At 37.4% G+C, this 15854-nt stretch overlaps 1 protein-coding gene across 4 annotated transcripts in view; it reads left to right on the top strand.

Moving 5' to 3' along the window:
* The first annotated feature begins 1575 nt into the window (after positions 1-1575).
* The window catches only part of LOC127420266 (oxysterol-binding protein-related protein 2-like), a 43572-nt gene continuing 29293 nt past the window's right edge, over positions 1576-15854 (top strand). For all 4 annotated transcript variants that reach the window (XR_007893786.1, XR_007893787.1, XM_051662356.1 and 1 more), the window contains exon 1: positions 1576-1700. The gene's annotated coding sequence lies outside the window, so the exon portion shown is untranslated. The remainder of the gene's footprint in view (positions 1701-15854) is intronic.

Consider the following 15854-nt stretch of genomic DNA (forward strand, 5'->3'; position numbering starts at 1 on the left):
CACTGATGTTGGACGAGAAGGCCTGGCTCGCAGTCTTCGCTCTAATTCATCCCAAAGGTGCTCTGTCGGGTTGAGGTCAGGACTCTGTGCAGGCCAGTCAAGTTCTTCCACACCAAACTCGCTCATCCATGTCTTTATGGACCTTGCTTTGTGCACTGGTGCGCAGTCATGTTGGAACAGGAAGGGGCCATCCCCAAACTGTTCCCACAAAGTTGGGAGCATGGAATTGTCCAAAATCTCTTGGTATGCTGAAGCATTCAGAGTTCCTTTCACTGGAACTAAGGGGCCAAGCCCAGCTCCTGAAAAACAACCCCACACCATAATCCCCCCTCCACCAAACTTCACAGTTGGCACAAAGCAGTCAGACAAGTACCGTTCTCCTGGCAACCGCCAAACCCAGACTCGTCCATCAGATTGCCAGATGGAGAAGCGTGATTCGTCACTCCAGAGAACACGTCTCCACTGCTCTAGAGTCCAGTGGTGGCGTGCTTTACACCACTGCATCCGACGCTTTGCGTTGCACTTGGTGATGTATGGCTTGGATGCAGCTGCTCGGCCATGGAAACCCATTCCATGAAGCTCTCTACGCACTGTTCTTGAGCTAATCTGAAGGCCACATGAACTTTGGAGGTCTGTAGTGATTGAAGTTGGCGACCTCTGTGCACTATGCGCCTCAGCATCCGCTGACCCCGCTCTGTCATTTTACGTGGCCTACCACTTCGTGGCTGAGTTGCTGTCATTCCCAATCGCTTCCACTTTGTTATAATACCACAGACAGTTGACTGTGGAATATTTAGTAGCGAGGAAATTTCACGGCTGGACTTGTTGCACAGGTGGCATCCTATCACAGTACCACGCTGGAATTCACTGAGCTCCTGAGAGCGGCCCATTCTTTCACAATGTTTGTAGAAGCAGTCTGCATGCCTAGGTGCTTCATTTTATACACCTGTGGCCATGGAAGTGATTGGAACACCTGAATTCAATTATATGGATGGGTGAGCGAATACTTTTGGCAATATATATATATATATATATATATATATATATATATATATATATATATACACACACATATATATATATATATATATATATATATATATATATATATATATATACACACACACACAGATAATATATATATATATATATATATATATGTATATATGTATATAAATATAAATATAATATATATATATATATATATATATATATATATATATATATATATATATATATATATTGTATATTGTGTATTCTATATATACTTTTTTCTTTTCAATATTTATCTATTTTTTATTCAATTTTAATTATTTTTTAAAGTCTTGTTGCTGTTTTTGTATTGTTGTACACTGGAAGCTCCTGTCACCAAGACAAATTCCTTGTATGTGTCAGCATTCTTGCCAATAAAGCTGATTCTGATTCTGATTCTGATTTATATATCTTCACCGTAACCCACCCCTTCCAGAGGTTAATATCGTGCGTTCACAGAGGGGTTATTCTTTGACAATAGGTTACTTCTCCTGTCAATCAACAGTCATCCCGCCCCTCTGCGCTTTGGACCCTTCCACAGCCCTCCAATCCCATCTGTCCTCCCGTCCAGGCGAAATGTTTCCGCCCCTGTGTCAGTCTACCCAAACTGGGCGCTTGTTATTTGTCCCACCGGAGAAAGGAGTGATCGAGCTTTACGTTATTAAAAGGTAACGCAACACATGTATGTTATACAGCCTGCCGCGCGAGATTGAGGCCACAAGGCGCGTTATTTTGTGCCGTGTGGTATGTTTTAATGCGATCCAACGGGTTGTTAAGCAATATGCGTGTTTGTTATTGGCCAAGGCTAGCGGCTAACCGCGGGTCAAAACAGCTCGAGCCACATACTGCGTGCCTGCCGTCCTGAGTGGATCTAGTTTTGGAGATGCCGAGCGAGTCAAGTTATTCATAGTGTCAGTTTGGTTTGTATATCTAACAGGGCACAACCTGCATGTCAGCTTGCCCTCATGCACGGATGGTTAGGCTAGGCTATGATATGTCAGTGTACCTGGCCAGTACACTGGCTAGTGTTTTGTTATATTCATAGGTGCGTGGTTACCGCGTTCATTTGGTCACGAGCTGAGCAATGAGATCTTTAAAGTGACTGATATGTTCATCTTGAGAAATATGTGGATTAATTGAATTAACAAAAAAAAAAAAAAAAAAAAAAATTGTTTCTTAATTTGCTGGTTTGTCTCCCATAATTGCAACACATTTTGCTGTTCTAATACTACTTGTTTAGTGAAAGTGTTTAACTTTTCAGTCTGCAACATGCAAATGAATGTCACAGTTTCAACTTGGGGATCTCAAACATTGCTATTGTTGCTATTAAATCTATTACTTCTTCTAAGCACCACTTTTGGGTATCCAGAAAACTTCAATTCTGAAAAGCAGCTACTCATATGGTTGTCATAAAGGCACTATAGAGCACAGCAGTTCCCACCCACTTTTTGAGCAGTCTGGGGTTCCAGTATTTTTCCTCATTTATTTCTTCCATATTCTTTTCTTCTAAGCCTTGAACCAATCCAGCCAGTCCTAATGTGATTTACATTATAAACTGATTTAAAGAAAAAAACAATAGAAAATCTGACAAAAAGATAAAGGTGCAAGATTGCGTACTTACCGCCTTTCACAAGGGCACAAACTACAATCCCATGAAGCATTGCGAATTACGGAATTGTATAAAAAACAATAGAAATATATAAAACTAATTATTTTAGGTTGCTGATTATAAGTATAGAAACAATATATCTTTGGTTTACTGCAAAATATTCTGATATCTATTAGGGATGGGCATTTTGCTCATTTTGTATTCTCGAGTAATCTGACTAATTACTTGGCAATGTCATGTATATAACTGTATATATAATAACATGTCTGACAAACATGGCTGCTGCATTGTGCCTTGTTGTTCCAGTGTATCATTTATTCATTATTATAGGCTGTTATAAAATAATCTGTTACAAAATGTACAAAAGATTGCATAATCAAAATATAATGCATCTTATTTTGTCATTATGTGAAGATTCGCTGCCCAATTCAATGAAAGAATGTGCACAACGCTCGTCTGTCTGTTCTTACTTCAGGTTACCGTAGTAATCTTAGTAAGCGCGCACGTTTTTTTTTTTTTTGTGACTGTCAAATCGCGGTTGGCTTAACAGGAGAGTCATAACCATTGCGTTTTTTAATATGCATGTTAAGTTGAAGTTCAGTTTTGAAGACGCTGCATTCTGTTCCATTTAGCTGTGCTCTGTCTAGCGATTTGAAACACTCGCAGTGCGTTGAGTCCACTGCCACATGCCTTGTGTGTGTGTGTGTGTGTGTGTGTGTGTCCAAGTCCAAGTGTTCGCTCTTGTGAGGAAAGCTTTGATGCTCCATATTGTTGTTGCTGTGATGATTCATGAAGCATTCCATTCAGCTCAGAGAGTCTGAATTTCCACCTTTCAACTGGGGAAAGTGCAATGAAATGACACATTATGTCGGACTTCTTACTTGGAAGCATGTTCGGAAATCTTCAACTCCCATTTCGTCAAGATGTGTTACGTCACCCAGGGCAGGGAGGTTTACAGTCAGTGACAAACATTCACTTTTATTAAATAATATCCATTAACGAGTCAAAGTTCTTACATTAAAGCAGGGTTCCCCAATTAGTTTTCACCAAGGGTCAAATTCTGTCAACAATACATGTCAGGGGCCATGGCCGTCAATGTAATGACAGTTTTTTTGTGCTGCTATTATTATTTTTACTATTGTTGTTTTTATTATTAAAAGAGTCAAAATATTATTTTATTTTTTAAGAGAAAAATATTCATTTTCTTTTTATTAGTTCTTTTTCTCAGTATAAGTAGCCTGTTTTATTTAGTCAAACAATTATGAACATTTTGTTTATATACAGATACACAACACTACACAACTTTGCCTGCTGAAAAAAACCAAGAAAAACTTAAATGAACAATCTGTATCTCCATGTCCTTCATACGAGTCTGTTCCTGCTCATCTCCAAACGGGATCTCCTGCACTCTCCCTAATTGCAGGTTCAATTATTAGACCTATTAGCATTAATATTGTTATTGTTATTGTTACTTAAGGATAATATAATTTCAATGAAGAAATGACCGTGAGCACATATTTTCTTATAAATTATTTTTAATATTAGCCTATATTATATAATATGCATCATATTGTTTTCTGTACAATGTTATTCTTAATGTGCACTATTCCATGTGTATTTGTATCACAGTACCTTGTATTATATTATCCAGGCATTAATCCAGACATTATAAAAAAAGTATTTGGCTCCAGGAGTCCGTTTGTAATATACAGGTGCAGCTCAATAAATTAGAATGTCGTGGAAAAGTTCATTTATTTCAGTAATTCAACTCAAATTGTGAAACTCGTGTATTAAATAAATTCATTGCACACAGACTGAAGTAGTTTAAGTCTTTGGTTCTTTTAATTGTGATGATTTTAGCTCACATTTAACAAAAACCCACCAATTCACTATCTCAAAAAATTAGAATATGGTGACATGCCAATCAGCTAATCAACTCAAAACACCTGCAAAGGTTTCCTGAGCCTTCAAAATGGTCTCTCAGTTTGGTTCACTAGGCTACACAATCATGGGGAAGACTGCTGATCTGACAGTTGTCCAGAAGACAATCATTGACACCCTTCACAAGGAGGGTAAGCCACAAACATTCATTGCCAAAAAAGCTGGCTGTTCACAGAGTGCTGTATCCAAGCATGTTAACAGAAAGTTGAGTGGAAGGAAAAAGTGTGGAAGAAAAAGATGCACAACCAACCGAGAGAACCGCAGCCTTATGATTGTCAAGCAAAATCGATTCAAGAATTTGGGTGAACTTCACAAGGAATGGACTGAGGCTGGGGTCAAGGCATCAAGAGCCACCACACACAGACGTGTCAAGGAATTTGGCTACAGTTGTCGTATTCCTCTTTGTTAAGCCACTCCTGAACCACAGACAACGTCAAAGGCGTCTTACCTGGGCTAAGGAGAAGAAGAACTGGACTGTTGCCCAGTGTTCCAAAGTCCTCTTTTCAGATGAGAGCAAGTTTTGTATTTCATTTGGAAACCAAGGTCCTAGAGTCTGGAGGAAGGGTGGAGAAGCTCATAGCCCAAGTTGCTTGAAGTCCAGTGTTAAGTTTCCACAGTCTGTGATGATTTGGGGTGCAGTGTCATCTGCTGGTGTTGGTCCATTGTGTTTTTTAAAAAGCAAAGTCACTGCACCCGTTTACCAAGAAATTTTGGAGCACTTCATGCTTCCTTCTGCTGACCATCTTTTTAAAGATGCTGATTTCATTTTCCAGCAGGATTTGGCACCTGCCCACACTGCCAAAAGCACCAAAAGTTGGTTAAATGACCATGGTGTTGGTGTGCTTGACTGGCCAGCAAACTCACCAGACCTGAACCCCATAGAGAATCTATGGGGTATTGTCAAGAGGAAAATGAGAAACAAGAGACCAAAAAATGCAGATGAGCTGAAGGCCACTGTCAAAGAAACCTGGGCTTCCATACCACCTCAGCAGTGCCACAAACTGATCACCTCCATGCCATGCCGAATTGAGGCAGTAATTAAAGCAAAAGGAGCCCCTACCAAGTATTGAGTACATATACAGTAAATGAACATACTTTCCAGAAGGCCAACAATTCACTAAAAATGTTTTTTTTATTGGTCTTATGATGTATTCTAATTTTTTGAGATAGTGAATTGGTGGGTTTTTGTTAAATGTGAGCCAAAATCATCACAATTAAAAGAACCAAAGACTTAAACTACATCAGTCTGTGTGCATTGAATTTATTTAATACACGAGTTTCACAATTTGAGTTGAATTACTGAAATAAATGAACTTTTCCACGACATTCTAATTTATTGAGATGCACCTTTACTCGTAGCAAAATACGTGTGCAAATATAAATAGGACGTATATTTATGCAACAGCGCTCTTTAATCATCTCACTCGCATAAAAACATTGATTATATACTCAGACTGCATCAACACAATGGAAAGAACATAATGAAACAATTATGCCTCATTAGGTAAATAAATGCTTTAACAGCATTCAATATATTAATCTCTATCACTGGCTACTGGGCAGGGTAGGAGAGTATAAATGTTTGTAGAATAGCAACAGCACCGCCTACTGTACAGGGGTGAAATAATTTTTCATTTTTATTTTTTACGCACTCTGTGTATAGACCTTTCGTCGGAAGTTTGTTTCATATAATCATCATGGATTTGGTGTGAACAGGCCTTTGGCGCGGGCCAAACATTTGGGCCCGCCTATTGAGGAACACCTGCATTAAAGGATAATAAAATGGGTTTAGCAAATCTTTTGCAGAGACACTGTTAATTACACTCTTTTGTTTATTGTAACGATAGCATTGCAGCGTCATATATCCGTTTGTTTGCTGAGACTTCTCTGACAATCAATGTACCCCTCAAAATCACAATGTAATCAATCTCAAAATTAAAAATAAGCTCCCTCTTTGACACGTTTGTGTTTAGTTGTCAGGTAATTATCACTGAATTTCAAATTAAGTGAAAAGTCACATCATGTGTGATCACCATCGATTATCGTTTTCATGATCGATCATTGCTGCCACGTCCGAGTACTCATGCCCATCCCTAACATCTATACATATATACACTATATGTAGTTTGAGGGTGTAGGGAGATGGACCCTTTTCACAGATCTGTATTATCTTTTTATATTTCCAATATTTAGTGTAAATTTATAATATTGTACTTTGTATTATATCACCCTGGAATAAGTTTTAAAAAATCAGTTACCACAGCTGCAATGAGACATCTAACACAGCTGCTGAGGGAGTGACAGAAAATTTGGCCTATTTCTCTCTTCTTACTGCTGTTATCCAGTGCTGTATATTTTTATCTTCTTTTGCAAAGCTGTGAAAGCGTAATCATTGATTTTTCCTTTTGCTGTTGGAGCAAACGTGTAAGCAAAAATTAAAATAGCCGTGGTCCCCCATTCACTGCCATTCAAGTTTACCCTGCTATGTGTCTACTTCCGCTCTCCAACCCGGATATGTGAAAAGGGTCCATTGTGTCATTCACAGTGCGTCATGGAAGTGGGTGGTCGCTGCTGGACTTGTTTGGTGGGCTTTATTGGCTGTGGTTCTCTGACTGGTGGATCTTTCTCAGCTGGACCATGGGTAGTGTAGTTGTCCACCCAGAATTCCACTATTAAACACGATTTTTAAACAATGAAGTTGAAATAACATGGACTGATGGCTTCAACAAAGGCATAAACCATTGATGAACAACCTCAGAGCTCAAGGTAGGCCTGTCTTTAAAGGTTTATAGGTTATTTTTGAAAATCAGTTCATCTATGGAAAAAATGAATGGGATTTTTACATCCGGAACTAGACTGTGGCGTTCTATAGACATGTAGTTTCATTTTCCAGTGAGCTGTAAGACTAGTTTTCTCATTTCACTGTTCCAATAATAGCCCATTAGGGCTGTCAAATTAAAATTCAAAATTCAAATATTGTCGAATTTAAGAAAAAAATGCACATTCGAATGCTAAAACTGTGTATTTGAATTTTGGATGTGTGCTAGGGCTGCAACTAACGATTATTTTGATAATCGATTAATCTACGATAATAATCTAATACGATTATTAGACCGATTATTCGCCTATTCTGCGATTATTGCAAAGATTAATCATTAGCTCTTAACTGATTATTCAGCTTGTGCCCCGACTTAAAAGGTTGTATTAAACGTGCTTACTAACAATAAAGAGGACAAAATCATCTTTTAAAAATACCTCTAAATGACAGTCACTGAATTAAAGGGAAAAGTATACTTTTTATTAAGTTTAATTCAGTAAAGAAATTCACTGCAAAAAATCCTATTGTTATCAAGTGTTTTGCCTTGTTTTCCATTTAAAATTGTATAAAAATCCTTAAAAAAGATAAATTTACTTGAGAAGCAACATATAAGATATTTAGACTTGCTTTAAGAGAATGTATCTTAAATATAAGTGTATTTTGTAGGCAGATACTGTTTACTGCTCATTTCCTTAGCTTTAGCATTCAGGATTCAAGGTCTCTTTGTTCCGATCCAAAGCCATCGGTCAGTCATAACTGTCTCTTCACTCATTTTGGCTGAGCTACCTTGAATATGTTTAGGTACAAAACAGCTAGGGCTACGTGCTGCTCAGCCAGCCCAGATGAGATTTTCTCTGAGGGCAATTTACCACAAATTTGAATTTGTGATAGCTGTCACCTTGTTAAGTGTCTGCTTTGCCATTCCTAGTTCCAAATTATTTGCATGGGTGTTCCCCTCTGTTAAATTGCCAATACTTTTTGAAACTGCTGTGCATTTTGTTGTTCAACTGCTGTATAAGTTACGATCTTAAGAGGAGCTTGAAGACATTTTAAAGACTTGTATTCTTGTTTCTGTTTGTGTGTGCTACTAGGACGTTCGCATCATTAATGTAAAGATACTAGTAGGGCTGCCCCCGACCAAAGATTTTCCTAGTCGACTAGTAGTCGTTAGTTTAAGCCATTAGTCGACTAGTTGTAGCACGGTTATGATATGAATTGAATTACTTGAATATATATTTTTAGGGGGGCATCAGAAAATGGTTTGAGTTCCAGGGCTAAGAAAGAATGTTATAAGTAGCATTACTAACACTGTTCTACATTACAGAGAAATACTAAACATTATAAATACTGTCTGAACATTTTGTTAATTTATAGAGATAAATGCACATTAGTGTTGTGCCGACAGACGATGAACTCGGGTATCGATGATGGTCAAAGTGATCAACAGTAGCTGATGCCTTTGATGATGTCAAGACGATATTTGGCTCATTTTCCCATTAATGTATTAAATTATTATTATTATTAGGCTATTATTATTATCAAATTAATATTACAAATAATTTGCCCATAGAGACACTTTATTATATTTATTATATTATTAAGAACCGATGACAGAAAAGCCATCTATGCGCTTGTATGACACGCTGATATGGAGGCGTGCAGTCTCGTGGAACACGCGCATGTAAAAGGTTCTCGCTCTTTCTTTGTTTCTGTCTTCCGAATGTTTTTTTTTTTTTTTTTTTTTTTTTTGCAAAAACAGTATCATCTAGTGCTGCAAATTACCTTAGCTCAGGAGGTGTTTTGAGTTCAGTTCGCTTTATTTCCACAGAGCAGATTATTGTGAGCACAACTCGGCAGCCTATACATCTGTGATTATAACATGTTCACCTTGAACCATTTTTATTTTAATTGCTTTTTCGTTTCGTTTGGATTGCGATTTGAATTTAGAAATGTATTTGATTTAAGTTTTTCGTTTTTTAAATACATTTATTTTCAATGCAAAATCACTAAAGCAAGAATATTCACTGATCCCTCAGCCAGGGGGTTGTCGATGTAGTTAGATACTGCGATTTATATATATATATATATATATATATATATATATATATATATATATATATATATATATCGTGAAGGAGGGAACAAAACAAATTTATTCACACACATGATGCATTTTCCCGGACAATGAAATACCTGACTGTTAGAGATAAAGTAGGTTCTTTGCCAGAGAGATGTTGCCCTTCACAACTGTTGTAAAGCCATCTTTCAAAAAGTTGAACAACACACATTTTAATTGCACTTAATTTTTGTTAAAATAAATAAAAAATAAAGTTAAAAGTTTGAAGTCAAGGTGTCTTGCTTTATTGTGTAGGCTTAACCCTAACCCTGCTTAACGAAATTTACCCCATATTACCACCTAGCATGCAACCAGCGGTAATACCGGTGTTCGTCAGTTTGGTGAACATAATTAATTACCTGACATAATTACTTCATGGACCAGCCGTGTAAACGATCATGTCTGTCCATCACTGAGTGTGTGACTTCGCTACTTTCTGTGGAGTTTTTTTTTTTTCTGCGACCAACCGACCAATCAAAACTTGGTCGACCGAGACTTTTCTCATCGACTAACGTTTGGTCAACGTTTGGGCAGCCTTAGATACTAGGGACCAGTGTTGGGTAACGTTACTTTTAAAAGTAACTCTTTAGAATATTGTTACTCCTTAAAAAGTGACTTAATTAAAAAGTAATTTTTTATGGAAAGTAATGTTACTTTTGCGTTACTTTTTTCTCGCAGCCACTTTCTCTTCTGCCCTACTATGCATTCCATACAAATAAGCCATGTATTGCATACAAGAGACATTACAGGTCATGCTAGCTACTGTACAACACTCGTGTCAAAACAACATAGTAAACAAACAGATATTTAGAAAGTAGGCCTTCACGTCATATTTATAATAAAGAATCAAAAACATGAATATGCATGATTTGTTTTTCCATCAAAATGGCAGCCAATATGAATTATGAAGAATAACCACTGTCTTACCTAAAGCAGCAAAGTCCAACACCTGAACCTGCATCATATATTTCATCATGGGCCGAGCCCATCGACAATGTCAGAGTCAACTTGAGATGTTCTTCAGAAGTCAGGATAAAATTCAGTGGGGAATGCCAGTCTATCATGTTCCTGGAATAAGTCTGATGTATAAATAAATATTTTTCACTTAAGTCATCTCAGTGCACACTGTTTTGAATTGATCCACGGTGCGTACAGACGGCACAACGTCAAAGGTGCATTTTGATACAACTTGAATAGAATCGTTTTTAATGCTACCAAAATGTCATAAAAACGGTTAGTTTCATGAATCAAACTACTTGTTTATTATAAAACAAAAACGTAGAATATTTTTTGAAACTAAGACGTTTTCTTTGCGTACACAATCGATGTAGAATGTTGTTTGGAGTCACTGATCCAGAGTCTTTTCTCATCTCATTCTCCCAGTTACGGGGAGCTGTAACATGGAGCAGTTCGGCTGCATAAGTTAGTAAATTGAGTGAGTATTTCACCCTGTATATCATGTTGTGGCCAGTGGAAGACTAGTTTTAAAATCTCTCTGCCTAAACGCATTTACTGATTTTTTTTTTTTAATGCAGTGTGTATTAATTCATGAATCAACCGCATTTCACTCAACCAAATGTTGACCTCATATTACTCTAAAACACGAAATGCACATGCACGTTAGTGAGTTGATTGACAGGCGATGTCTGTATCTAAAAGGTGATTGGCTCTTTTACCTGCAAGGCGGGACTTCCTTTCTACATCCGTTGACTGTTGGGTGTTAGAGCTTCTTGGTTGGGCATTTCAGTTTCTCCCATTCATTTAAATAGAAGTGACTCATCTCTGCTAAATAGTCTCTGGCCTCACACTCTATAGAACTACAATGCCCATCATGCACTACGTCTCCTCCCCGAAGTTTGCACACTTTTACTCCTGATTTCTCACAATACAGGGACAGTAGATGTGTACAAAAGCAACGCTTTTTTGTTTGTAGTGATCAACCAATATGGGTTTTTTTAATGGCCGATGCCGATATCCATAGAGCAGGGTGGCCGATAGGCCAATATAATGCCGATATATCACACAATTGAATATAGTAAATAACATAAACATAGAATTGCTAAATAATGAATAAACTCTTATTTAGCACAATATTTACTCAATTTCACACAAAACTTATAATATAAAATGATATTGTATTTTAAATGGTAGATAGTTTCTTCTGATTTCTGTTTAGTAATCACATTTAATAATTTATTTGCATGTAAAGAAATTGTTAACATATTAGGAAGAAGGAAATAACAGTACACATAGTAGTCCAGCAACCATGGATGGCATGTGCACATTAACAATCAAATGTTCTAAAAAAAAATACAGAATGAAACCAATTGCACATACAGTGCATAGTGAATATGACATTTACTTATAGCACACGTGAAGTGCTTTTACTTTGAAGTTGCACTCACAGGCTCGTGTGGATCCAGCGCAAGCAGCAATCTCCTGACAGTTTAAACAGACTGGATCACCTGCTTGGATTGTCAAGGACTGACCATCATGATTTGTGAATCATAAGGAACTTTTGATCCTGATCCTGAGGTTTTGATTCTGGCTGATGGAATGAGACTTATACACTGAATGCACAATTATTAGGCAAATTGTATTCCTCAGGATTAATTTTATTGTTGAACAAAAACAATGCTCTCAGTCAATCCAAAATGTTATTGAACCTCAAACCTGAATGTTAAACAAAGGAAAAGTGAGTTTTGTCTTTCTCAGGGGAATATATAAGTTTGCACAATTATTAGGCAACTATTAGTGTGCACAATTATTAAGCAACTAAATTAAAAAAAGAAATTCACCCAACTCAATTGTTTATTCTCAATTTTTAGAGTAAGTGCAACAAATAAGTAACACAAAATGACAATTAAGGGTACGTTTACACGACAACGATGTACTAAAAATGGAAAAGTTTTTCCTTTGAGTTTTTGAAAAGTTTTGCATATAGATGACATCATTGTCAAAATGATCCCCGTTCACACGGATCCACGAAAACAACTAAAAACACTGTATTATGCATGCCAGGCCAGTAGTTGGCGATGTCATTTTGTAAAGAAACACTACGCACCTGCACACTTAAGCATTCTTCCACAGAGCGCTGAATACAAACAATGAAGATGGTGAAAGCATCGAGCAATTTTGTCTGGATGGACGATGAGGTTGCTTTATTACTACAGTTACTTTGCTGGAGAAGCGTCAATAAACTCAAAATCTTGAGCAGCACAAACACAGTCCTGTAGTCCGCCATTGTAGTTTTGAATGTCTTGTGTGTTGTTTTGAAGTACTCGCGTGCATGCCTATAGACTATTCAATAAACTCTGCTCATTTTTACCATCATTTTGTCTCTGCCTTATTCTGTATTACCCCTGCTGACTCTTGGGCTGGTAGGAGAGTAAGTTAACATAAGCTGTTGATGTTGACTGGTTTTGGATATCAGACAGAACTCTGATATATGAATATCTTCTGACGGAGAGAGAGGTCTTGTGTACACTGGGTCTAACATGCATTTTCACTGCCTCATGTTTTCATATTCTAAGCATATCATTGAATACTGTACATGGCATCACGTCTGTCTTTAGGCTATATACATAAGCGGTGGGTGAATGAATTGCAGGGTAAAGGTACATCAAATAAAATTAAGTAAATAAATAAATAACATTTAAAATACAAATACATTTTCCCCATCTGAATCCATACATTAATTTCAAGATTTTCAAATTGCAGGTCCTACTGTACAATGTTCATACTCCATACAAAACACTCCAAATGAATAAATTGTTGATTATTGTTATTTGCACAGACACCAGTATTCATACTGATATTTATACATCTCAAATTGATGCCTATCAATCCATCATTCTTTATATAACACGTAATACGCGTGCGCATGACAACATCGTTTTCACAAATTCACGTTTTTGTATATTTACACGGAGACGATTATGGCATCGTTTTAAAAAACTTGCACTTTGAAACCTGTTTTCAGAAGTTTGCGTTTTCAGGCCCCAAAACGCCATTGTCATGTAAATGAACAGCAAAACGCATAAAAAGTTTTCCGTTTTTAGTTGAAAACGTTGTCGTGTAAACGGCCCCAAATAACATTTTTGGCCTTTCAAAAATATTCAGTGACCTATATAGCCACCCTTCTTTTCAATAACTGCCATGAGCCTTCCATCCATGGAGTTTCTTGATCTATTCACGATCAACTTTCACTGAAGCAGCAACCACAGCCTCCCAAATGCTGTTCGGAGAGGTGTATTGTCTTCCCTCACTGTAAATCTCACATTTGAGAAGGGCCCACAAGTTCTCAATAAGATTTAAGTCAGGTGAGGAAGGGGGCAAAGTCAGTATTTGGGCATCTTTGAGGCCCTTGCTGGCTAGCCAAGCAGTGGAGTACTTTGATGCATGTGATGGAGCATTGTCCTGCATAAAAATCATGGCCTTCTTGAATGCTGAGGACGTCTTCCTGTACCACTGCTTGAAGAAAGTACTTACCAGAAACTGGCAGTAGGTTTGGGAGTTGAGTTTCAGTCCATTTTCAACTCAAAGATCCAACTACCTCATCCTTAATGATAGCAGCCCATACCAGTACCCCTCCTCCACCTTGCTGGTGCCTTACTCTAAGTGGTGCCCTGTGTCCATTAGTGATCCAGCCACGGGCCCATCCATCTGGTCCATCTAGGGTCACTCTCTTTTCGTCCATAAAACCTTCAGGTATTTCTTTGCCCATTTCTTGATGCTTCAACTTGTGAATCTTATTCAGTGGTGGTCGTGTTTCAGCCTTCTTGACTGTGGCCATGTCTCTGAGCACTTGACACCTTGTACTTCTGGACACTCCAGGTAGGTTGCAGCTCTGGAATATGGTGGCACTGGAGGATAATGGGTTCCTGGTAGCTTCCCATTTAATTCTTCTCAAATCTTTTGCAGTTAATTTGCGCCTTTTCTTCTCTGTGCGTTTTTTGCGCCCCAGTTGAATATTCACAACAAAATGTTTGATTGTCCAATGGTCACGCATCAATAGCTTAGCTATTTCAAGAGTGTTGCATCCATCTGAAAGGCATTTTACAATTTTTGACTTTTCAGTGCCAGTTAAATCTCTTTTTTGGCCCAGTTTACCTGAGGTAATGAAGCTGCCTAATAATTATGCACACCTTGATATAAGTTGTTACCCTCCCTCATTACACAGATATATATCACCTATTGAATCCAATAAGTATTCAAGTTTATATGGTTTGGAGTTGGAAAATTTGTATGGAAATAATGATAAGATCAGAATACTCACTTGCCTAATAATTGTGCACGCAGTGTATGTCTGCAGAACAAAAATGGTCTTTTTCCCAATCAGTGGGCGTTTTCAAACCATTGAGATTCCCTACTTTAATTGGATAGTTTAAAAACAACCATCCTGGTTTGGAAATGCCCACTGATTAATACACTGCGATTTCCTACTTTCATTGGATAGTTTAGAAATGCCCACAGATTTGAAAACACCCATTACTGTTCTGCAGAGACCTATACTTGGATGGAATATGCGCTTCAGAGGAAGATATTAGATGAGTGCTTGACAGGAAGAAAACGCTGGATTTTCGTGAGGTTCGTTAATTACATCTGTTTAAACTAGATATCTGCATATTTGCAGATGGTAAATAATGGAAGTTTTATTGATATTTGCCTTTAATCATTAGAAAAGTGACAGGGAACTGTTGAGTAGAGACTGTTAGAATACGTGCTTCAGAGGAAGATTTATGAGTGTTCCAAAGGATGCTGGATCTGCTGAAGTTGTGTGAGGTTGGTTTATTACATGTTTACACGAGATATGTGCATATTTGCAGACAGTATATGTTAAAAGTTACAGGGAACTGTTAAGGAGTGAGAGGGAGTATGAAACAGGTGAGCACTTTAACATTGAGCTCAAACGCATCTGCCGTGGCTCTGATATGCAGAACGTTTAAATGACACTGTGTTGCACACCGGTCTATTATTGTAGATGGCACATAACAACAAAATGAACCGTGACTGTCGTTTACATGTCTCAGTTGCTTCACATGCAAGCAAGTGATTCTCAGCACCCTCATGAAACAAATCGGCCAAACGGAAAAATGTATGGGCCGATGACGATAATTAAAAAATTCCGAATATATATATATATCGGTCGACCTTATTTTTTTGCAAGAAGTGTTTATATTTATTGAATATTCATTTTCAGCAAGAAGTGTATACATAATTAAATGTTTATAATTAAAATTATTTGTTGCATTGCTTTGGGAAGATCTTGAATTTCTTCAGGAGCGTTTATAATAATAATAATAATAATAATAATAATAATAATGATCAACAGCATA

This window comes from Myxocyprinus asiaticus, chromosome 29 (assembly GCF_019703515.2).
Source record: "Myxocyprinus asiaticus isolate MX2 ecotype Aquarium Trade chromosome 29, UBuf_Myxa_2, whole genome shotgun sequence".
Classification (NCBI taxonomy): Eukaryota; Metazoa; Chordata; class Actinopteri; order Cypriniformes; family Catostomidae; genus Myxocyprinus; species Myxocyprinus asiaticus.